The 26,436-nt window shown below is 40.5% G+C and overlaps 1 protein-coding gene across 3 annotated transcripts in view; it reads right to left on the bottom strand.

The window, feature by feature from the left end:
• MAMLD1 (mastermind like domain containing 1) overlaps window positions 1-26,436 on the bottom strand; it is a 145,136-nt gene that overhangs the window by 9,814 nt on the left and 108,886 nt on the right. The window lies entirely within an intron of this gene.

Here is a 26,436-nt window from a genome sequence, read left to right as displayed (position 1 = left end):
TCCGTGAATCTCAGTTAAGAATCCTCTGCCTTGTTGGAAATGGGAGTAAAGCTAGGTCAGATAGCTGTTTCATTGGCAATGACCTTGACCAATCTCAATCCCTCTTTACCCTCTGACCCCCACAACAGAGCACACAGTTCTAAATTGGTTTGTAGGTATGTGTGTAGACATACCGAGGAATCTGCAAAACCGAATGGTGAGTGCAAAACCACACAGTCAACTGGAAATCTCACAACAGTCCTCACTGCACTTCTTCTTGCCAGGACCCCCCTTTCCACCATGTTTTACAAGACAGGAATTTCATCAGAATTGAATGTATAACCTAATTCTTTCAACTAAAGGCAATTAAAACCCCTACACTTGGTATCCATGTCAGAGAAAGCTTCAAGACTCAAATGAGCTACTGATGTAGCTCTGACATCCTGGGAAGCACACCGAGCGCTTGGCAACAATGGTGTCCAAAAAAGTCTGCCTTGATGAGTTCTTCTTTCTATGTGAGACAGCCTCTTCACACTCATGCTTTTAATACCCAAGCTGCAAGTGATCATCTGCATCTCCTACCAAACATCCCAGTAGAAAGGAAAATATTTATCCCCCAAATCTAAGCTAAACAGTTAGAATCAATTTGATTCACTGCAATAAACACTAAACATCTACTGTGCGCGATATCTGCAGTGGACGATAGATCATTAGATAGGCGGATGCATTATTTGATCAACAATAAAAATTGCCACTACTAAATTTACTAAGCATTTGCTATGCACCAAGCAAGAACTCAAGTGCTTTCAATATTCCAACTCATTCAATCTGTACATGAGGCAGGAACTATTGTTGTCTTTATTTTACAGATGAGGACAATGAGGCCCAGAGAGGTTAACTGAGTTGCACAAAGTCACACAGCTAGTTAGTAGTGGAGTGGGATGCAAACCAAGGTTTACCTGGTTCCCAAACCCACAAGAAGTTTGCCATGGTGTGTGTGTGTGTGTGTGTGTGTGTGTGTAGTCATTAACTTGCCATATGAAAACAAGTTTTGAGATGTAAACTGTTAAAATATGCCACTGAGAAAATTACAGTCAAGGTTTTACAAGGGGGCTACAAGCAGTTTTTTGTGTTTTTTTTTTTTTTAAACAACAAATTATAACTACTTAAAGATGAGTAGTTATCTAGAAAGATAATCTAATACCTGGAAAGGTTTAGAAATTATACCCTCCCCCCAAACAAAACAAAATTGAAAAGCAACAAGAAATATTCTTAGGAAGTAAACTCAATGCACTTGGGAAAGAAAACTTCTTTGCCATTTGATGGTGTACCGACTGTGGAGGACCCAGTGCTCCTCCACTTAGGGTGGGGTTCAGTACAGAGCTGAGCTCACTGGCCATCTCCAGTTTCACTGCATCAAGCTCCAATTGTCTTTGGATCAAGGTCATCTGAGACATAAGCAGAAACATTGCTTTCTACAATTAACAACTCTTTAGGTCTGCATACCTATCTCCTTGATCATCTTAAACATGATTTTATAGCCATATTGAAATTTTTACAGTTCTAAAATGCAAATATTACTAGAGTTTTGATTATTTGCCCATTCCATGAGGACACACTCTAAAAACAACGAATGGGGCTTATTTGTAAATTTTGCTCAGAAATCCCTGGTAGCTTCATGTTACCTGTAGGGTATTTGTGATGGGTCAAGGAATAAGACTCCCCCATCGGCATTAACATACGTGTGCAGTGCCTCAGTAGTTCATCAGGTAGAAACAATTGCAGATAGCACATGGGAATTACCAGTGGCAAAAGATAACCCCACATTTCCATTAAGCAGCGATTGGAAGTGGGCCTGGATCCACTCATTCAGGTGGGGCAGAATGGGAGGAGGCAGTGTAAAGACCAGTCCAATCCCAGTTAAAAAAAATGAAATAAAATAGATAAGATTCAATCTTGACTCTGACTGACTAGGAGCTTTATAGCTGATGCTTGTGCATATTCTCCTTTTTATTCAATTTGGAGAAAAAAACTGCTTACCAAACACCCTTTAAGTGTGAGGTCCAAGTTCCAAAGAAAAGGTTGTTAGGGACAGCTCTACTCTTATATATTTCCAAACATAAAGTACACCCATCTCTCTCCTTGAAAATCTCAAAAAAGCAAGTCCATCAGTAATTGGTGGTCGTAATTAATAGCTCTTGGATTGACTGGTTCCACTTAATTCCAAATTTCATAGAATTTAGTCCACAGGATGGGTATGTGTTTGACAGTAGTGCCCAATTTCAAAAACCTCTCACCCACTCAGTACCCTGGATCCTGGGTTTCCCATGATTACTAGAGAGCTTGCTGGACTTAAGTTGACACAAAATCCCTCCCTCTGATCTGAAAAGTCCTCCAATGGCTTGCAGCTATCTAGAAACACAAGCGCATCCTGATAAGCTCTGCCCCTTGACTTCTTGCCCTTTTGGCCACCAGGTTTCATGTTTCATAGTGTAATGTACTCTACTCTCCAGTTATGCCAATTTCCTTGGTGCTTTCCAGACAGGCTGCCACGTGTGTTCAGCCGTCTGTGCTTGTGCACCTTCATTCACCCAGCCTGGAATGCCCTTTCTCCAAGTTTCCACTCTGGGAATTTTGCATTCTTAAAGATCCAGCTCCTCCACTCTGGGAATTCTGCTCTCCTTTGGTTTAGCTCCTGTGGCTGAACACTTCCAACTGACTTTTTGGCCAAATCTTAATCATCTTGCAATCTCTCTTGTGCCCAGACAGTGCTTGGCACAGGCGAGGGGCTCAGCAAATACAGGTATGGGCAAAAACAGGTTTACATTTGTGAGTACACAAAACACAGAGTTTATTATTGTATTATTATTTATTAATTATTGTATTATTTATTTGTATTACAGCTGTAAACCTACTTTTGCTTACCCCTGTACTTAGAAAATTTAATCAACTTTACTTTGTTAAGAGTTTGGCATGAAGTCCCAGGCACTTGGGAGATGATAATCTAATGAACACTGTACTGGCCTCTTTTTGGGTTGGACATTAATGATAAACTGAGCCTTGACCCTCATTTAAGCACATGTACTCATACCTTTTCAATGCTGTTGTGTTGATAAAACCCATCAATACAACAGAGAATGATCATAATCACACTGAAAATAACATCAGTCAATACATTTTTGAGCACTCACTATGTGCTGGGCACTGAACTCTGTGCACATATACATTTGAGACTGCCTCTAGTTTACAAGACAAGGAAGTGGAGATAGGCTTACCAGGGATACACAGTGGCAAGGTGGGGTACAGACCTAGATCTGAGTTATAGAGTGACTCAAACCCAAACAACTCTTAAGTTTAAAAGTGCAAAGGCTCCTTCCCTGCACATGGAGAGGAATGGTCAGGTGTCTTCCTTCATTCATAAAGGAGGAGCTCCACCTTGTTGGTTATTCTATGGCATCACCATAGTTCAAGTGGGCTCTGGTGCAGCAAGTTAAGATAATACTTTGTAAGAAGTGGATAAAAACTGCTTGGATTTTATAAATTATTGACTGGATTAGATATTGGTCCAATCTTCTCCACCATGGAGATTCAGAAGGAAACAGATAGATGCACATTGGGAAGACTACAGTTGTAAACTATGATTCCACTGGCTCTGGAAGCTTGTAGATTCTGAGACTGAATCATCCAGGAATTCAGACAATGAATCCTGAATCCCTCTCTTTCCTTTCTCTGGTCTTTACTAAATGTGTAGCAGAGGTGAGCAGAGAAAGTCCAAGAGAGGGAACTGGAGACTTGCCCCGCGTGCCAAAGACTCTCAAAACCTAAGGTCGTTCAAGGCTGGGCTGACTTCTGAGTCCAGCCCCAGTTGTTCAAGTCACTAGTGAGATGAACATGTTATGGTATTAAATGTTATTCAGATAGCAAACAGGTCAAAGAAGGCCTGTGGAAGAAGCTGGATCTTTGGTCAAATTGGCAAATTTCCCTACCTGTCAAACAGAGGTGACAGGAGACATTTTGTAAATCTGAAGTAATGCATTGGAAAAGCTGGAAAACTTAATGTGAGTCAGACTTCTTGGCCTCTTGCTTGCCATTACCCTACTACCTGGGCAAGTGCAAATGGGATTTCAATATATTACAACCATGTGTCTATTAACAACAATAAGAGAAAGCTATACAACTCAAGTCTGAGTTTTTGTAAGGAATAGAATCCCAGAAATGCTATAAGCAATACTGTCCAAGAAAATTTTCTGAGGTGATGTTGAATCCTCCTAGAAAGAGCAGAACATTCTATACTTGCATTGTCCAATATGGTACTCACTGGCCATATGTGGCAGTTGAGCACTTGAAATGTGGCTAGTGCAAATGAAGAACTGAATTCTTACTTTTATTTACTGTAAATCAATTTAAATATAAATAGCTACATGTGATGGGAGGAGGGGTGAGGGGCTGGGTAAAAAAGGTGAAGGGAGTAAGAAGTACAATTCTTAGTTATAAAATAGTCACGGGGATGTAAAGTACAGCATATGAAATATAGCCAATAGTATCATAATAATTATGTATGCCAGGTAGGTTCTTGACTTATGGGGGAGATAACTTTGTAAAGTATGTAAATGTTTAACCACTATGCTGTGCTCCTGAAGCTAATATAAAATAATATTAAATATCCACTGTAATTGAAAAAAAATGTTTTTAGATTCAAATAAATAAATAAATAAATAAATAAATAAATAAATAAATAAATAAAGCTACATATGGCTGCTGGCTACAGTATTGGAGAGCACAACTCTTTGGCATAATGGCAGGCTCTGGAGAAAGGTCTGGCTTGAATCATGGATTTGCCTTTTCTTGGCTATGTAATTGTGAGGAAGTTACTTAAACTTTCTTTGCCTTAATTTCCTCATCTGTTAAAGGGAGATAATGGTTGTATCTTATTCATAGGGTGGTCATAAGCATTAATTGAATTAACACATATGCAGTGTCTGCATATTTTATGCTTTCTCAGAAGACTCGTTAGTTGTAGTCTTAATTAATAATAACACTTCTGCCATATATCCAGCACCTTTACAATGCTCCAAGCACTGTCCTATGAATTTTATATGTGTTAGCTTAGAATTGAACATGTTGCTCTAAGCATGGTCTGGCCAACACAATTCATCAGGGCTATCACCTCTTTTATCTTTTGGCAAAATAGACTAATGAAAATGATAAATGATCATTTTGATAAAATTAGAAACCTTTATTGAGAACTACTCAATGCAAGGCACTGGGCTCAGTCCTTTCTTGGGGTCATTTCAATTAATTAATTCTCAGAACAATCCTATGGGGAAGCTACTATTATGATCCTATTGTAAATATGAGGAAACTGAAACACAAAGAAGTTAAGCAACTTGCCCAAGGTCACTCATTAGTAAGTGCCAGAGCTTGGACTAAAACACAAGTATTGTATGACTTCAAAGTCCATGCCCTGAGTTTTGCTTGATCAAATTGCCCAACAGAAACCTTTGTTATTGCTATAAGCAGACCAGCTGCAAGATGATTCTGGAGGGCTGCTAGGGTTCCACAGCTGTGCAATGGCTTCTGGGCTGGCTACTGTGTGATCCAGTGCTCTTTTCTTTTTACAACTATATCCTAAAATGAGAAGAACTCCAAGTATGGAGAGTTCTTTTATGATACATGTGGTACAGGAGGTGGGAAGAAGATAGGGTTCACTCAAGAAATTCTCCAAAGAAATCTAGGGCACATCCATTTCCTGGATCTCTTCTATAAATTTGCATTTTGTTACAGTTTCCTTGGAGCAAGGTATTTTCTATGCAAGAACTGGAAGAGTTTGAGCTTTTCTGGATTTTTCCTCTATAAATGTATATAATTTAACCTTAATATTTCAAAGTTTAAATGTCTAAGGCTGGCTACAATTGATAGGGTACAAAATCAAGTTCACTTAGTCAATCAAGTTCTCAGATTTGGAATTTAAACACAGGGCTAAGTTATACTGGTAAATTGCTACTTTGCCTAGAGAAAAAAGAACCCAAGAACACAAAAAGGTAAAATCAATAATGTATAAATCAATTAAGGAATGAAAGAATAAATATATTTTTTTTTCTGCACCATGAATTCTAGTGAATAAACTAGTAGCTTATTAACTCCTTGGGGTAGAGACTGTGGTATACCTTCCTGTAGTGCTGGGCACAGAGCAGGTCTGCAGTACAATTTGCCCTTTAGCCTGGCCATTTTATGTGGGGGCAATTTGGCAGAGTGGCCAGTGTTGTACCTGCCATCAGTAATGCTGGGTCTTGAGGTAAGAAGACTGTGTGGTTGGTCAGGCTAGGTGGGCCATTGCAAATCATTCCAGGAGCAAGGTGAGGTCAAGAGCACAGCTACTGGGAACACCGGGTGCTGGGTCAAAGGACAAGGACATCAAGGCTCTCCAGAGTCTAAAGCCTCAGCAGCAAAGACAGACTGTGGCTCTGACAGCTTTCCGGGAGGTGGCTATTATTTCATGATGATGATGGTGATGATGATAACAGCTACCATGTACTGAACATGTACAATGTGCCAGGCACTGCAGTTTTTTATCTCCCTTAATTCCTGCAAAAACCCTGAAAGAGGGATACTATTAGTATCCCCGTTTTATAGGTGAGGAAAATAAGGTCCAGAGAAGCAAAGGCATTTGCTCAAAGTCATGTGATAAGTATGTAGCAGAGCTGGAAGTGAAACTTGGGTCTTACTCCAAAAATCAGGCTCTTAATCACAACTACTAAAAATGCAATGTCCGGAGCTTAACCCTTATGCTTATGCATATCCTCTCTCCCTATTCCCCCCAGTGTTTTCCTGGTGGGTACAGTAAGCACTGCTGACAAGCTTCGGGGTTCCAAAGGAGCCATCCAACTAGCCATCACATTTGGGCAACCGAGGAAGGGAGCAGCAGGATTTCCTTTGGAGACTTCCAGACTTAGATAGCAGATTTAATGCATATATCTAACTCCAGTTGCTCCCATGGTCCCACTAAAAGTACAGTAAAGGTCTGTCTTTGTTTCAAAAGACAAAATCCTGCAATGATAAGGAGAATGTGCCAGGAGATAACAGCATCATAATTTGCCAAGCTCAAAAGTAGCTAGACCAGGGTCAACTGAATACACAGCCCCAGGAAGCTAAATCACAAGATGATAGAGGGGAAAGAAGAAAAGTAGCTTGGTCTGCATGAAAGAATCTTCATCAGGTACAGGACCAGCAGCTCTAGGTTGTCTCTGGAACTGGGAGATGAATTAGATGGAATGGCCAACATAATGGGGTTGATCCCTGGATTGCCTCTCTGACTTCACGTTCGTAGTGGCCTGCCTCTCTCCCAACCTGGAAGAGATCTCACTTGACCATTTGCTGCTGAATTTCTTGCTCTGCCATCCAGATCCTGATGCCTGGATCAGCTGGGGATGCTCACTTCAACCCACAGAGGTGTCCTGACTTGACCTACATCATCTGGAAGTTGGAAGTCCTGGAGGCAGATTGGGAAATCGAAAGCACACAGACCAGCCCAATCCCTCTGGCCACACATCAGTGTCCAGGGCCATTGGTGGTAAGCTCCATATATTCCCTTTACAGGAAATTCCTGTAGCCACTGACTCCCTAAGAGGGGACCTAGGGCAGCTTTTCTTCTTTTGGAAGTCTTCAACTAATAGTGGCACTATGACTCTTTGCTGCTTATGGACATACCTAGATTATGCCTGCCACTCGGTTCTTCAAAATGAAGTAATTGCTTGTTTGAGAGTTCATTAATAAGTGGTGAAACTATTGAAACTATATAGAAATGCAAGAGAATGACTGTCAGAATCAAGATAGTGGTCACCTCTGCGGGGAGGAAGAGAAGGTCTCCCCGGGGGTTGACAATGTTCTACTTCTTAACCTAATTGGTGACACTACACTTTTTAAAACTGTTCATATAGATCTTACATACTACTCTGTATCTATGTCATATTCACAATAAAATGAAAAAGCTATATATACAACTTGAAGTCAGTCATGTGAAATATACATCTCTGCATAGAAAAAAGCCCCACTATATGCCAACATGTTAATGGTAGTTATCCTTGATTTACTTATATATTATGTACTTATGTTTTCTGCATTTTCCAAATTTACTACAAAGAGTACATATTATTCTAATTAGAAGATAATAAAAAGTATTGAAAAAAAGACAAGGTGCCCATCTAAGTTTGAAACTAATGAAGATCAACACAAGATAGATGGGATGAGCAATCTACGGACATCTATGCAGAAGATAACTATTGAAAGAGATTAGTGATGTGCCTGATCTAATTAGGATGAGCTCAAAGCTCACCAAGAAGCCTAAGGTGTACTTCTAGAGTCAGCTCTTGGAAAAAAAGGATAGTTATCTCTGGGAAGAGAGAGGGCTTCTAAGATATTTTGAAAGTTCTACTTCTTAATCTGGTTTATGGTTACATACATCTTGGTTTTATTGTTATATTCTATAAGTAGAAAATATTGTGCTTTGTCAAAGAACAACTCAAGTTCATGTAATATCATAATCATTTAGAGGTTAAAAATCGCTTTAGAATTTCAATTTCTCTCTTTTTCTTTTTTTTTTTTTTTTGCTGCCATTCCCAGCTTCTTCTGGAGGTGCTCCAGTCACAGGAGATTAGGGTAGAATCAAGCCTGCACGGACTTACCTCAGAACACTCCTTATGGGATTTAGGGTTGGCCTGGTGTTAGCTTTCTGAGTCTCATCAGAAATGCCAACAATTCCAAGATTCAGGATTTTGTCCACAAAGATGCACAAGCACGTATTCTGGTATTCCAACTACAAATGAACCTATGCTTTCCTGCTACTCCTTTCTCTCATGGCTACATATCTGGTCTCCTTCCTTTCCTATCTATATGGGAGGGGGCACCATTCTTTCCTTTTATTGAATACCTCATCTTCTCTCTTCTGACCCATTCTGTCTCCCTGGGGCTATGCCTTTCCCTTTCCTGGAGTTGCACTGTGGTTCGAGATTCTTATTACCCAATCCTCTGTGTCCTTCATGGGCCAGACCACCTGCATTGTGGTCTGAGGCTCTCCCAAACTTTTCTTGCTCCCTCTCCTTTAACTTTCACGGGCTTTCCCGCCAATACATTTATACACCTGATCCCATACATTTTGGCAGACTCAAACAGACACAAAGGAGCACTTGGTTACTTAGCTCTTCTTTCTGCCAAAAATATAGAGAAACCCCCTTTTTCCTCACCCCTTTGCCACTCTCCACACTGCCCCAATGAACAACCACAGTGAGCAGTGAGTAACGAGCACTCTCCTATCTCTTCCCTTAAGCACTTGGCTCACAGCTTGGATAATTAATTTCTATCTGAGCTTTATTGTAGTTTTGTTAGATTTCTTGGGCTAGATTTCTTTTCCTGTTATTTTCCTTCCTTACCCCAGTCATGAATTGGTTGCTTTAAAAAAGACAGTGCAGCCCGTCTGGCGTGGCTCAGCAGTTGAGCATCAACCTATGATCCAAGAGATCGTGGTTTGATTCCCTGTCAGGGCATGTGCCCAGGTTTTGGGCTTGATTCTCAGCAGGGGGTATGCAGGAGGCAGCTGATCAATGACTCTCTCATCATTGATGTTTCTACTTCTCTTTCCATCTCTCTTCCCCTCTCTGAAATCAACAAAGACATACTAAAAAAACAAAAACAAAAACAAAGGTAATGCAAGTTGTGGGGGAACCTCACAAGTCTACTCTCCCAGGATTTCTGTCTAACTTGGGCTTTAACTGAGGCTTTTGACTGTCTCCACCCGCCAAAAAAGCCCAACAGCCCTCAGCCAACACAGTACACTGTGCTCTATGGAGAAAGTTCTGGTCTTCACCGTACTGCTTTGTCTCCCTCATCAGGTCCTTGCAACCCAGTAAGTGGTAGATTATGAGTCTGTGATAACATTGTTAGACAAGGTGGATATGGTCCTTGTCCTTTTAGGGCTGGCACACTAATATAATGGAGACACACTTAAACAAGGATTTGTAATACAAGTTGATAAGTGATACATGAGAATGCTGCAGAATGCTAGAGAAAAAATAACAGGTGAACCCAACCTAGGCTGGGGAGGGTGGATGGTTCAAGGAAGCTGCTTGGGGGAACTAAGCTTAAAGGATGAATAAGTGTTGTCTAGGTGAGGAGCCATGGGCACAAAATTGCCTAAATTTTCATATCAATGTTATGTACAACACTGTTTCATTCAGTGCCACTCCTATTCTAAGATCTGATGGATACGCAGAGTATATAGAGAGAATGCTTGCAAAAGGAGGCCTAAGAATCCAAGTTCTCTCTGGAAAAGGCTCCTTTCTGGAGTCACATAGAGTAATGCCAAAGAGTGCCATGCTACAAGGGATAGGGGCTGGGAGGATGAATGAACAATCTTCACATTACTGTTCCTAATTTATTAAATTCAAGAAAGTTATTAACTTTCCTGAAGCCCTATGGCATCTTTCACTTTCAGCTTTGCTTGTTGAAAATTAGATGACAAACCAAAGCAGGAGCTCCAAAATGTTTTTAGATAAAGTTGGGTATGTCCCATTTATAAAACAATGTGTTGTAAATAGAGAAGAGAGTGCTGAGGAAAGTCTGAGTCCTAAACGTTAGAATAAGAAGGGCCCATAGGAGTCATCTACACCAGAGGTTCTCAAGGTGGGGGTCCTTGGAGCAGCAGCACCCCCTGGAAACCTGTTAGAAATGTAAATTTCTGGGCCTTACTCAGACCTACTGAATCAGAAACTCGGGGTGGAACTCAGTAATCTGAACTTTAATAAGCCCTCCAGGGCATACTCATGCAAGAACCACAGATTTAATCCAACCCTTTCATCATACAGAATAGGAGACTGAGTTTCAGAGAAGGAAGGAGCACTTGACTAGTGTCAAGCAGAATATGATCTGAATGTTGGGCCAATGACCACTGTGTGTTGCTTTCCAGCTTCCCCTTGCCAAAAGAGAGTTGTTTGTTCTTTCTTGTATTCCTGCTCTTTCTCTGTTGAGGTGAACATGGTGGGCAGGGGTCCCTGGAATACAAGGAGTAGTGTAGTGACCAAATTGAGAGGACCACATGTTACCCGGAATTTCTAGATTGGATCTGAACCATTTTGAGGAGGGGGTAAATAAGTTTTCTGTGGGGTGAGCATTTTGGGAGGCATATGCATTGGAAAGAGGGAGCACATGAATGTGGATGGCCACCGAGGTGGATTGTGGCAAATATTGTTGGTTGCTTAGCCAACATCTAGTCTTTCCTTTGTACCTTCCCCAGTTTTCATTCAGGGAGTCTCACTTGCCTCACTTGCCTAGATGCTTTGGAGAAACCTGGTTCCACCTAGGGTTCTAGAGGTAAGGCACTTAGTTCAGCTTACATGAAGCAGCATTCAGGCTACTACACCCAAAGTTCCTGGGAATTTCTGAGAAAGAAGCTTCCTTACTCTTGTGACAGAGCTCCTAGAAGCAACTGCCTCTCCTGCTCACCTAGCTGAGAGCAGGGGAAAGCTTGTAGCCAGGGAATTGCCGGCAGTTATTCTCTGTTCACTAGGGGGAGCTAGCCATAGGATGAAGCTGATGCTAGGGAAGGCAGAAGAGACAGCTAGAAAGAAACAATATCTTTGGTCACACTGTTGAGCTGTTGATTCAAACTACCTGTGAAGTCTGCCCAACTTCTGAATTTCCACTTACAGGGCTCAGTAAGTTCATTTTATTGTTTAAGACACTGAGAATTGGTTTTTCTGCTACTTGAGACTCAATTTATCTTAGCTGATAAAGAATCTAGCCTGGCCCCTCAGACTTCTGAGTTCATGAGGACTGCACTATACCTCTAGCCTCACATTGGGGAGCATCCTATTTCTGATGATAAAGCATGGACCTGTTGAACCCTGCTCAGCTTTGAGTCATGATCCTTTATCCACAAACCAGTTCATTTAAAGAGAAATCCAACAAACCTGACCTTTCTGTACAACATGCTCCAGCAAATACATCTAGTGCAGATCAAATATCTCAATCTCGGACTCCTCATTCATATCACCAGTGTGGTACTAAAGCTCTTAAATACTCTATTTTGCATTCGTTGAATGCAATACACATTTTAGAAGCAATAGCCTAGTTTTTTAACAACATTAAAGATTTCTAGATCATATTCAATTCCAATGCAAAATTGAATATGTACTTTGTGGATTTCTGTGAAGAAAATAATTGATAATCCAAACTGGAATTCATCTATAGAAAATAGGCAGTGCCAGCTCCTAAAAGCAATTATTGGCACCAAGCCCCTGAAATTTTAAATCCCTTGAAAAGTCCAAGAACCTACCAGAAAGTTGAGATTTGATTTCAGAGGCTATAACTATAAACCAAAAATTAAAAACCTGTAAGAGGTTTTGCTGACTAGCATGCTGATAGCTCTAAAAACAATCATGAGAGTTCATTCTCTTTCTTAATCCCTAGTCCAATACTATATCAAAAACTTAATCTACAAGGAAAGTTGTAAATAGATGTGAATCAAGTGTAGGGTTACAGAGAAATACTTAGCTTTCAGGAACGTCTTCTGGGAGGGGAAAATTATAAGCTGTAATTTGCCTGGACAATTAACTCAGGCAGGGCAGATGGTGGATGTAGCTACCACCATTGCAAGTGAAATTTAGGGGTGGGGCAGAAACAAAACAGTATTAGTGGGAACAAGGAGAGTGAAGCTCCTGCTTTCCTCTGTGCAGGGTTACTACACATGCAGCATTTTGGTGAGAGCCTTATCCATGCAGAGGGCCTCATTCCGATACCCTGTGTTCAGTTTATAGGCAAGCAGGTGGCATTGGAGCAAAAAATTGGACAGGGGAGGGAAGACTCAGTGGGAACATCAGTTGTCATCAAATCTCTAAAGGGCTCTGAAGTCTTGGGGAGCATATTGGACTAGATTGTTGATCAACATCGAGATTTTGTATTTTGTTTAAAAAATGGGGTATGGAGAAGAATTCTAAACCCTAAACTGGATGTCAGTTTAGCTCTGAAAAGTCACAAGAAGATTTCCTGCTTGCAGCAGAGACTGAGTGGAGTCTGTTAAGTTCCCAAGGCCATGACATCATTCCAAAAGTTGACTAACAGTTTTTATCAAGGTCCTCTGTTACAATCTTGTCTTTTGCAGTATGAGGTAACCATGTATCACAGAGCTCAGAACATCCATCCTGCCCACCAGCTGCTGAGGAAAGAGCCAGGTAGGACAGATCTGTATGATTCTAGATCTATATGAGTTCAGAGGGAATCAACATGGTCAAGGCCATTGCCAGAGGCTGTCCCTTTCCACACCATTCTGCTCCTTTGGTCTGTATTGATCTTGAACTATAGCAGTTAATAGAATAATAAGGGAAGGTGGGAGAACTTTCTAGGGGGTGGTGGGAAGGAATCTCCTTGTGATATAATTGTTCTACAAAAGAAGGCACTTTCAAATGAAAAGTTAATAAAGCAAATAAAAGAGACTAACAATATAGTTGTCAAAATGACAAAAACAAACAAATAAAAACAATACTCCTGAAAGATCATTTCTACAAAGGATATAAAAGTCTGTGCTCATGAAGTAGTAAAATAAACCTTTTGAATAAAAAAAAATTAACCAATGGTGGCAGCTTATTCAAATACAACCGAGTGTCATTATAAGTTACATTTTAAGCCTGACAGGAAAAAAAAACATGCTGAACAGCCTTCAAAATATATTCACTTAATACTGTGCTAGTCGAAGAAGAAGAAGATGAAGAAGAAAAAGAAAGAACTGTGTGTAAGTGAAGACCATTCACTATTCTCAGAGCTGACTGAAATCGATTGATTTATGTTAGAAATATTGATGTTGCCCCAGAGTGGCATAAATGAATCTTAACTGGGATAAAAGCAATGCAATGATTGGCCTGAATTTATAAACCAGCTTTTTTTTTTGGGGGGGGGGCTTTTCTTATATCATGTGCTTTCTCACTGTGATATATGAAATGGCATCCAGATGTCTTTTTTTGGGGGGAGGGGGGTCCTAAAATGCATGAAATTTTCATCACCACCACAACAGAACAACTGGTGCAAATTATCACTGGAGGGATACAACTGTGTATATGTTGGAGGTTGAAGAAATCACATATATTCAGATAGCACACTTGTAGAATGGTAGGCAAGTGTTTCCCAAGTGCTATAGAAGGACAAGAGCCCCAACTAGACCAGAAAAATGGGTCACGATCAGGAGGTGGGGGTTCTATGTACAGATGCAGAGTCCTCCCTTTGACCCAATATGGTAATATGAGTTCATCAGCATCCAGGACTTGAAGACTAGGAGTTTCAATCAATAATTACTTTAAAACACTCAAAAGAGCCTCAAGAGCTTAATTTTGCAAAGGCTAACAGATGCAATTCATTATCAGCTCATTCCTTCCTGCATTCTTCCATTCATTCATTCAAAGGGTCATTCATTCAGCTTGCTTTTACAGAGCTAGATAAGACATCTTCCTGTACCTGAGGAGTCTGCTATCAAGTGGGGTGCAAACAAAACACAAATGACTCTGATTAAAAAGTGGGCAAACCAAGCCCTGAAAGGCAAAAACCAAAGGTCTTGGGAGTTGAGGTGTGAGTAGGGACATAATGACCAGGTGTGTCGACTTTCCAAAAGGTATTTGGGCACCAGTCAATGGTTTTTCCTTTCTACTTTGAGTGCCAGTGTCAAGGCCTTAGGAGATGGTTCTCACTGTTGTTCAGATCCTTAACCTTTCTAGAACTTCACACCAGGTCCTAGCACTTGCTCCAGATGGACAGTTTTCATAGAAAGCAAGTCATAGACGAGTCCCTAACATTATTTTACTGGCTCTTGTATTAATCAGCAAACCGAGAGTCATCCTAGTGTTTCCAGACTTGCAGATGCACCAGAGAACCAATGAAGGAAGTGGGGCTTCTTATCTCATTCAAAAGCAGAGATAATGTCCCTTCCTGTGTACAGTCATTTCTTTGTTCCCCCACCCATGTGTTGTCATTTCTCCAAAATGCACAGAAAAGGACAGAAATTGTGTTCAATTTACCAGGAAAGCTATTCCTAAGGCTATGTCCAGGAACCCTATCCTTAGCACTTAATATGCATGCATTTCATTAAGACATCCAGAAAACCCATCTGGCCCACACAAATGATGAGTATACTTGCAGTCAATACTGCTTCTCTCTCTGACAGAAAACAGGTAGATCAGCTTGCTGCCTTTATATCAGATGATAATGTTATTTAAAAATAAAATACTGCTGCCCAACCTGCATAGTTCAGTGGTGGAGCGTTGACCCATGAACCAAGAGATCACTGGTTCAATTCCCGGTCAGGGCACATACCTGGGTTGCAGGCTCGATCCCCAGCTTATCAATGTTTCTCTCTCCCAGATGTTTCTATCTCTCTATCCCTCTCCCTTCCTCTCTCTCTAAAATCAATAAAAACATATTTAAATAAAATAAAATAAAATACTGCTTTTGATTAAGAGAGTATTAGTGAGTGTTTTAAAACTTCAGTTTTCCTTTTCTTTTTTTATTGTTGTAAAATTGCCATTTTGAACCTTAAGTGCGCAGCACCATGGCATTTAAGTACAGTGGTACCTCAGTTTTTGAACGTAATCCATTCCGGAAGACTGTTTGAGTTCTGAAATGTTTGAAAACCGAAGGATCAACAGGCGACAGCTAGGCCTCAGGATCTTGCACTCAGCGGAAGCCATGTGGCATGTTCGACTTCCGAGGCATGTCGAAAACCCAAGCATTTACTTCCGGGTTTACGGTGTTTGTAAATCTAAATGTTCATCAACAGAGACGTTTGAAAACCAAGGTACCACTGTACACTCACATTGTTGTGCAGCCATCATCACCCTCTGTATCAACAACTTTTTCATTATCCCAAACTGAAACTCTGTCCCCATTAAACACTAACTCCCCATTCTCCTTACCCCTGGTCCCAGGTGCCCACCATTGTGCTTTCTATTCCTATGGATTTGACTACTCTAGGGATCTCATAGAAGTAGAATCATATAGTATGTGTCCTTTTGTGCCTGACTTATTGTACTGAAAATAATGTCCTCAAACTTCATCCATGTTGTAGCATGTGTAGCGTTTTTAAGGTTGAATAATGTTGCATAATATGGACATACGGCATTTTGTTTATACATTCATCAGTTGATGCGCATTTGGGTTGTTTCCACCTTTAGGTTATTGTGAATAATGCTGTTATGAACATGGGTGAACAGATACCTGTTCAAAACTGTTGGGTCATATGGTAGTTCTATGCTTAGTTTTTTGAAGAACCACCACAGTGGCTGCACCAGTTTACAATCTCACTAACAGTGTACAACATGGTTTCCAATTTTTTCACATCCTTGCCAATACTTGTTATTTTCTGCTTGCTTTTTTTTTTTTTTTAAATAATAGCATCCTGGGGGTTGGGAATATGGCAGCACTGTGAGCAGCAGCAGAGTGGCCCCCGCTCCCAGCCACGGACTCAATTTACTCATAAAATCCTACATAGCCAGCTTGGAAAAACCAGAGAAACATACCTGAGAGGATGGAGTTGGAGTGGGGAGCACTGAAGAAACATCATAGAATCCGGTGAGAGAGGGAGGGCATAGGAAAGGGGAGTTCCCACTGAAGCCTGCGTTGGGCTCAAAGCCCGGAGGCTTGGAGGCTGAAAAGCTACCTCCCCTCAGGAGTGCGGACGGCATCCAAAAGTGGGGATCTCACACCCGGGGCGACAAGAGGGGAAGGAACACCACCGCAACAGGGCAGAGGGAACCAGGGGAGCGGTGAGTCCCTGAGGGGTCGGAGCCTTCCTAGGAAACAAAACCTCTAATGGCAGATGGTGCCTTTTTAGCCATACAAAGCTTCTAGTGGTGGCTGCAACTGGCGTTTAGTGCTCTGGGTGCTGAGCATAGGGAAGGATGTCCCAAAGTCTGTGGTACCCAAGTGGTAAGGGACCAGAGGACTGCACTGAGCGGCCCTACATGGGAACCCTCTGCCTGCCCATACGGCACTGTGTTGAGTCCCAGAAAGCACTGAATTTGCATGGCATGGGGGGAGGGGAGGAGCCCTCCCACCGTGAGCTTCCAGTTCGGAGAGGCTGGATTCTGTGAACAGCACACTTGGAGCCACCCTAGCTTTGCTGAGACCAGCGGTGCAGGGAGCTGCATGGAGCTGACTTTGAGTCCCTTCCCACTAGGTGCCTTCCACACAGGCAGTGGGACCTTGCAGGGTGGACTTTCTGCCTGTGTGTTGCTTTGTGCGTTTGCAAATTTGATGGGGGAACTGGCTCCCATCTTTCTGTATTGCACTGTGAGAAGAGACCAGCATAGGCTGGGATTAGGGTCTGCACAGTAGATGGTCTGAGGGGCTGGCCTGGTGAGACCAGCCAACCAGAGCTGAGCAGGGAGGGGCGGAGCCTGCCTGCCTTTCCTGCAGCCATGAGCACTGCCCCCAACAGGAAAGGGGTGGGTCCAGTTCATTTAAGCCCCAGACACACCCACAGGGCACAGTCCTGAGGGGGAAGGGAGAGCAGCTCACAGGAGGACTTTACAAGAATAAGACTCTCAGGGACTGTTGTTTGAGAACTGGAGGAAATGCTGAAAACCCCTGCTGGGGGCTGGGCAGGAAAAGGGCTCACCAGAATGTGTTTTTAATCTAACCCACTGAGCCCAGGCTGCTGAAACGGCCCATACAGAAAAGGCAACAGGCTGAAATCACTCTGAAGCTACAGCAGGCCAGAGCCTGGGGAACTGGAATCAGAGGACAGGGTAGAGACAGAAGAGCTGGCTGTGGAGCAGAGGCTAACTCCCACAGAGCGAGTGCCTGATAGCGAAACCTCTAAGGGGCATGATACCCAGAGCTACACTAGCCATCCTGCACCCTAAGGACTCTACAGAAGACTCTGGACTAAGACCAGGCAACAACAAAGTTGCAAAATAGCTGACAAGAGGAGGTGGTCCACAGAGAGCCTCAGATCAACCATCTACCTAAGGACAGCAGAGCCAAACCTAGATGGCTCCTCACATTGGCTGATACACAGGTACCTCCCAGGAGAATAGAATTCAGCATATAAAACAGTAACCCGCAGACAACATAAGCTGCCTAGAAGAAACTCACCTGACTGTCATTTTTTTTTCTCTGTTTCTTTTGTTTTCTTTTGGTTTGGTTTTGGTTTTGGTATTTTGGGGTTTTTTTGGTTTCTTTTTGTTTTTTTGTTTGTGTATTTGTTTGTTTGTTTGTTTGTTTTTCCTTAGGAAGAAGAGAAAGGGGAGAAAATTTATTTGTTTTTTCAGCTTTTTAAAATTTTGTAATAATTTAAAAAAAAAATTTTTTTATAAAACATTTTTAACTAAATTTTTTTCTCTCTTTTATAAAAGAATTTGTCTTGCTTAGCTTGTTTTTAGTTTTGTTTTGTTTATTTACTTTGTTTGGTTTTATCCTTGCTTCTACTATCAAGACTTTTTTGATATTCCCTGCTCAATGACTGGGACTTTTTATCACTGTAACCAAATTTAATGCTTTTCTCTATAGTTTCCACCAAATCTCTTACTGGAATCTCCCCCTGCCAGGGCTCGCTCTCTCTTCTCGAAACATTGGTATAACTTTTTTTCTTTTTCTACTTTTCTTTCTTTCTTTTGTTATCTTCCCTTCTGTCTTCCTGTCTTTTTGTTCAATTGTTAGTTTCTCTTATTCTATTTATTGTATTTTTGTTTTCTCATTTTCAACTATTATCCTATCCCTATTTTCTCCCTTAATTTTTTGCTGGTCCTTCTTTCAGAATCTTTTCGCTGCTTCTGTAATCTCCCAGTACCTTCTCTATTTTTTACATTTTAGTTTATTATCATTTCCTAAATTTTCACCACTATTAACAACAATATACATCTCTCTCTCTCTAAGCCTTACTTTTCTTTCTCTCTATCTTTCTCTTAAGCTTCTTTTTGTGTGCGTGTGTGTTCTCCCTTCACTCTCCCAGTTCTCTTTTCACGTGGGTTGTTTTCATTGTGACTGTCAAGATATTTTGTAAGATACCCCTTGTTTCCTGGAAGTTTAGTTGTGTATTGTCCTGCCTTGCCAGCACCCATACAACAGCTTACATGATGAGGTTGGGGTTGAGACACAGTTACCCAACCTGAGAGGAGGGTCCTTCCAAGGATTAATCAACCAAAATCTAGACCCAACCACAACAGGAGACCATAAAGAAACCACAAAAGGGACAACCACAAGAGGGACACACCTAGAGCAAAGAGCTCAGAAGTATAAGGAAAACACACCTCTGGACTCCATTGGACCCACAAGACAATATCCCATCCCACAAGACTGGGAGACAGCAAATATATCTAATATATAGATACAAACACTAAGACCTACCAAAATGGGGAGACAAAGAAACAACCCCCAAATTAAAGGAAAGGAAACATCGCCAGAAAAAGACGTTGATGAGATGGAGTTAAGCAAGTTATCAGAAATGGAGTTTAGAGTATGGATGGTGAAGATGTTCAAGGAACGTAAGAAGACTCTAGATGATAAGACTGAGAACCTTAGTGAAAACATGAAAAAAGAGATACATACCATGAATAAAACTCAGACAGAGATAAAGACTGCTGTATCGGGTATCAAGAATGCACTGGAAGGAATTAAAAGCAGGCTCAATGAAGCAGAAGACAGAATAAGTGACTTAGAAGACAAGGTACAGAAAATCACACAATCAGAGCAGCAAAAAGAAAAAACACTTAAAAAGCATGAGGACAGTCTAAGGGAGCTTTGGGACAACATGAAGTGAAACGACATTCACATTATAGGAGTTCCAGAGGGCGAGGAAAGAGAGCAAGGGATAGAGAACTTGGTGGAGGAAATAATTATAGAAAACTTCCCTAGGCTGGTGAAGGAGAAAGTCACACGAGTTCAGGAAGCACAGAGGGTTCCAAACAAGAGGGACCAAAGAGACCCACTCCAAGACACATTGTAATTAAAATGGCGAATGTCAAGGACAAAGAGAAAATATTAAAGGCTGCAAGAGCAAGATAAGCAGTGACCTACAAGGGAACCCCCATAAGGGTGACAGCTGATATCTCAACAGAGATTCTTCAGGCCAGAAGGGAGTGGCATGAAGTTCTGCAAGTAATGAGAAGCAAGAACATGCAACCAAGATTGCTTTATCCAGCAAGGCTATCATTTAAATTTAAAGGTGAAATAAAGAGCTTCCCAGACAAAAAAAGGCTAAAGGAGTTCAGTACCACCAAACCAGCATTGCAAGAAATGCTAAAAGGACTGCTTTAAGAAAGAGAAGGAATAGTGAGAGAAAGGTATATCAGCATAAAGGGGAAAAATGGCATTAAATAAGTTGATATCAATAGTAACCTTAAATGTAAATGGAATAAATGGGCCAATGAAAAGACAAAGGGTAGCTGAATGGATAAGAAAACAGGACCCAAATATATGCTGTCTATAGGAGACCCACCTGAGAGCAAAAGACTCACACAGGCTAAAAGTGAAGGGATGGAGTAAAATATTCCATGCAAATGGAAAGAAAAAGAAAGCTGGTGTAACAATTCTTATTTCTGACAAAACGGACTTCAAAATAAAGACCATAACAAGAGACAAAGATGGTCACTACATATTACTAAAGGGATTAATCCAACAGGAGGAAATAACCCTTATGAACATTTATGCACCCAATAGAAGAACACCTAAAAATATTAAAAATTTCTTGGGGGACTTCAAAGTGGAGATTGACAGCAACACAATCATAGTGGAGGATTTTAACACCCCACTGTCAGCACTGGACAGATCATCAAGACAAAAAATCAACAGAGAAACACAGACCTTAAATGAATCACTAGACCTAATGGATTTAATTGACATTTACAGAACATTTCACCCCAAAGCAGCAGAATACACATTCTTCTCAAGTGCACATGGAACATTCTCAAAAATAGACCACATGTTAGGGCACAAGGCAAGTTTCTACAAATTCAAGAAGATTGAAATCATATCAAGTATGTTCTCAGGTCACAATGCCATGAAACTAGAAATCAACCACTATAAAAAAACTCAAAAATATTCAAACACAGAGAGGCTAAATAGCATGTTATTAAACAATGAATGGGTTACCAAAGAGATCAAGGAAGAAATCAAACACTTCATGGAAAGTAACAAAAATGAACAGACTACAACCCAAAACCTATGGGACATGGCGAAAGCAGTCCTGAGAGGAAAATTCATAGCATTACAGGCCTATCTCAACAAACAAGAAAACGATATAATGAACCATCTAACACAACAACTAAAAGAACTAGATCGAGAACAGCAAGAAAAGCCCCAAGGAAGTAGAAGGTAGGAAATAATAAAAATCAGAGCAGAAATTAATGACATAGAGACTAAAAAGACAATACAAAAAATCAATGAAACCAAGAGTTGGTTATTTGAAAAGGTAAATAAGATTGATGCACCTTTAGCCAGACTCACTAACAAACAAAGAGAGAGGACCCAAATAAATAAAATCAGAAATAAAAGAGGCGATATAACAACTGACCCAACAGAAATACAAAGGATTGTAAGAAAATATTATGAGCAACTATATGCCAACAAATTGGACAACATAGGGGAAATGGACAAATTCCTAGAAGCATACAACCTTCCAAAGCTGAATCAAGAAGAGGCAGAAAACCTGAATAGGCTGATAACAGCTAATGATAATGGAGCAGTAATAAAAAAAACTCCCAGCAAACAAAAATCTTGGACCAGATGGATTTACAGGCGAATTTCACCAAACATTCAAAGAAGAATTAACACCTATTCTATTGAAACTATACCAGAAAATTCAAGAGGAGGGAAAACTCCCAAACTCTTTTTATGAGGCCAGCATCACCCTAACCCCAAAACCAGATAAATATACTACAAAGAAGGCAAATTCCAGGCCAATATACCTGATGAACAGAGATGCTAAAATCCTCACTAAAATACTAGTAAACCGGATCCAGCAATACATTAAAAAGATCATACATCATGACCAAGGTGGATTTATTCCAGGGATGCAAGCCTGGTAAAACATCTGCAAATCAATAAATGTGATACATCACATAAACAAAATGAAGGACAAAAATCATATGATCACATCAATAGACACAGAGAAAGCATTCAAAAAAATCCAGCACCCACTTCTGATAAAAACTCTAAGCAAAGTGGGAATAGAGGGATCATACCTCAACATAATAAAGGCCATATATGATAGACCTACAGCCAACATCATACTCAGTGGGCAAAAACTAAAACCATTTCCATTAAAAACAGGAACAAGACAGGGGTATCCACTTTCACTGCTCTTATTCAGCATAGCACTAGAAGTCCTCGCCATAGCCATCAGACAGGAAGAAAACATAAAGGTATCCAAATTGGAAGGGAGGAAGTACAACTTTCATTATTTGCAGATGACATGATATTGTACATACAAAACCCTAAAGACTCCATCAAAGTGCTACTAGATTTGATAAACGAATTTGGCAAGGTAACTGGATACAAAATCAACACCTGGAAATCAATGGCATTCTTATACACCAACAATGAACCTTCAGAGATAGAAACTAAAGAAGCAATACCATTTACCACTGCAACTAAAAAAACAAGATACTTAGGAATAACGTTAACCAAGGATGTAAAAGACCTGTACTCGGAAAATTACATGACACTGAAAAAAGAAAGAGAGGAAGATTTAAACAAGTGGAAGTATATACCATGCTCATGGATTGGAAGAATTAATATCATTTAAATGTCCATACTACCCAAAGCAATTTATAAATTTAATGCAATTCTTATTAAAATACAAATAGCATATTTCAGACCTAGAACAAACATTTCGAAAATTTATATATAACCAAAAATGACCCGGAATAGCTGCATCCATCTTGAGAAAAAAGAACAAAGTGGGAGGGATCACATTACCGGACTTCAAACCATTACAAAGCCACTGTAATGTAAACGACCTGGTATTGGTACAACAGGCATATAGATCAATGGAACAGAACAGAGACCCCAGAAATAGACCCACGCCTTTATGATCAGTTAATATTTGACAAAAGAGGCAAGAGTATCCAACGGAATAAGGACAGTCTCTTCAATAAGTGGTGCTGGGAAAATTGGACAGATACATGCAAAAGAATGAAACTAGACCATCAACTTTCACCATACACAAAAATAAACTCAAAATGGATAAAAGACTTAAATGTAAGTCACAAAACCATAAAAATTCTGGAAGAAAACATAGGCAGTAAAGTCACAGACATCCCATGTAGTGGAATTTTCACTGATACATCTCCTAGGGCAAGAGAAACAAAAGAAAAAATCAACATTTGGGACTACATCAAAGTAAAAAGCTTCTGCACAGCAAAAGAAAACAGCCTCAAAATACAAAGGAACCCCATGGTCTAGGAAAACATATTTGCCAAGGATGTATCTGATAATGGGCTAATTTCCAAAGTGTACAAAGAACTCGCATTACTCAGGAAGAGAAAGACAAACAACCCAATTAAGAAATGGGCAAAGGACTTGAATAGACTCTTCTCCAAAGAGGACATACAGATGGCCAAGAGACACATGAGAAAATGCTCAACCCCCCTAATCATCAGAGAGATGCAAATTAAAACCACAATGAGGTATCACTTCACACCTGTCAGAATGGCTGCCATCAACAAATCAACAAATGACATGTGCTGGCGAGAGTGTGTGGAGAAAGGAGAACCCTAGTACACTGCTGGTGGGAATGCAGACTGGTGCAACCACTGTGGAAAACAGTATGGATGTTCCTCAAAAAATTAAAAATGGAGCTGCCTTTTGACCCAGTGATTCCACTTCTGGGAATGTATCCTAAGAATCCTGAAACACTAACCCGGAGGAATATATGTACCCCGATGTTCATAGCAGCACAGTTTACAATAGCTAAGATCTGGAAACAGCCCAAGTGCCCATCAGTAGATGAGTGGATAAAGAAGCTATGGGACATATTCACCATGGAATACTACGCAGCTGTAAAGAAGAAGAATCTCGTACCCTTTGGGACAGTATGGATGGACCTGGAGAATATTATGCTAAGTGAAATAAGCCAGGCAGAGAGACAAACATCACATGATCTCGCTTCACGTGGAATCTAAAGAACTTAATAAACTGATAAACAGAATAGATTCAATGACATGGAAGTATAGATGAGACAGATGAATGTCAGAGGGATGGAAGAGGGCGGGTGGATGGAGGCGGAGAGAGTTACCAAAGAATATATATGCATATATTCACAACCCAAGGACACGGACAATGGTGAGGAGAGGGACTGGGGAGGGGCTTGGGATGTGGTGAAACAGGTCATTGGGGAGAAAAAGGGACATCTGTAGTATTTTAAAGACAAATAAAAATTAAAAATTAATTAAAAAAAATAAACACACCACCATTAAAAATAAAAATAAAAAATGAAAAAAAATAATAGCATTCTAATTGGTGTCAAGTTTTTGTATTTTGAGGATATGAAATTAGAAAGCCACATTTAAGTGCTTTGTTCATTTTCACCAGAACTCATCTTTGAAAGTATTGCTTGATGCAAGGAAAGGGTCATGGCATTGCTCCCAGTTATGTCTATTCACTATAGTTAGTGTCTCCCACACATTCCAAAGCTTTGCCACATGGAAATAAGTGATCATTACTCAAAATTGGAAATGAGGAGTCCACCTTCGTCTATCGGCTTACTGAGTTAGCTGGCTTTGACAAATTGGGCCTGCAAAAATGTCTGAGTTCCCACAATTATGCTCACATCCTCAGCTCAAAAATGAAGAATGGCCATACATTTAGGTGACAAAGGGCAGGGGCAAGCCAGGTAGAACCTGTATATTTAGCCTCAAATCCAAAGCTCCCAAAAGCAAATCAAAAGTTGGAATAATTTCTGATGAAGCAGGAGTATGCTTATTTCAGGCCTTCGGGGCTATATATAATTTAGGCCATGGCTACATGATAATTTCCAAAAGTGTGCACTTCCCATTTTTCTGTGCACCTAGCTCCAATAAACCAAATCAAAATCTATAGACTCTGTGGGATTCCAAGCTGCACATTTTCTAATCTAACATGAAACCTGGTTAACATGGAGGGAAGGACAAAAGTATGGGGGAAACAGAATAACACTGCACTTTTATTTCACTCTGTCATAGGAGCTGCTGTTGCATTGGCAATCAGGAACAGGGCCGTGTCTGCCAGGGGTATCCATGGGCTCTCAGCATGGCCACAGACATAGCCTTGGGGAAGGAGTTTGATCATTTTGGATCTTTACATTGCTTTTTATCTTTTAACAACCTCACTGCTTTTGATGGTAAGAACTAACAGGATAAGCCCTCATCTAACAACAAAACAGAATAAAATAGACAAACTATCGTCAGTCACTGTGGGCAAATTATCAAGATAAAATGAAAACCCAAACTTTTTCAACTCTTTAGGTAAAAGCAGAAAGTCTTCCTTTGGGGGGTGGGGAAGTGGGGTGTTTTAATGGTAAGCAGTGTTCTACCCTCTGCTGCCCCCTACAAGCTCACAAATAGCCAGATCAGAGCACATACAAGGGTTGCTTTACACAGCAGGCTCAAGGGACAGAGGAGGCTAAAAGTACAAATGGACTCAGGCAAGGTTTCCATAAACCTGTGATATAGGCCATTAATGGATTGGAGAGAGGGAAGTTGGGGAGGGTGCAGGAAGGAGGGGAGAGATGCAGTCGAGCCCTTTTCATACACCTGGATAGGTCACATCTCTGACCCACATGGCTACTCTGGTGCAACCCACTCCTGCACTCAGTGACAATTCTGGATGTAGGCATTAGGGCCATAACTGAACAGAGCAAGTACACTGTGATGTTCCATCTACCTTAGACATTTTTAATATTTTGCTAACTTTTACTTGGGTTCATAATCTGGAATGGGAGTGCATGTCTGTGTTGTTCTACATTTTGGATTTGTACATATTCATGTGTAACGATTAATGTCTGCCCTCTTCTACTCTCTAAAAATGGAAATGAGATTCCTTTCCTTGCTTTACAGTGAAAATAAGCAGGTTTCTTCAATGAATTTAGTATAAAATGATTTATACACTTTGTTTTTAAAATGTCTCATTTTGGGCACACCAACTCAGAAAAGTTGATTGTTTCTCTTTGGTATGTTAACACAAAGTGAACAAACAAAAAACTTGATAGGAGGCCTCTGAAAAAGGTTGCCTTTTCAGCTTCCATAAATCAATTACTAAACAATTATAAAAATATATGGACTGATCTGTATTATTCAGGCATCTGTACTGGAGAAATTTTTACATCCCCATAAATTTTGGTGTTGACCTCACTGAGTGATGGGTACTCCAGGGCCAAAAAGTAACGTTGCTTCATTGCAATGTGTCATCTTACCTGTTCTTCAACTATTGACAGAAAAAAAAGGTTGATTT

Source organism: Miniopterus schreibersii (genome assembly GCF_964146895.1).
Source record: "Miniopterus schreibersii genome assembly, chromosome: X".
NCBI classification, from domain to species: Eukaryota; Metazoa; Chordata; class Mammalia; order Chiroptera; family Miniopteridae; genus Miniopterus; species Miniopterus schreibersii.
Note: the sequence above shows the minus strand (reverse complement) of the source record. Positions and strands in the feature narration are given on the sequence as shown.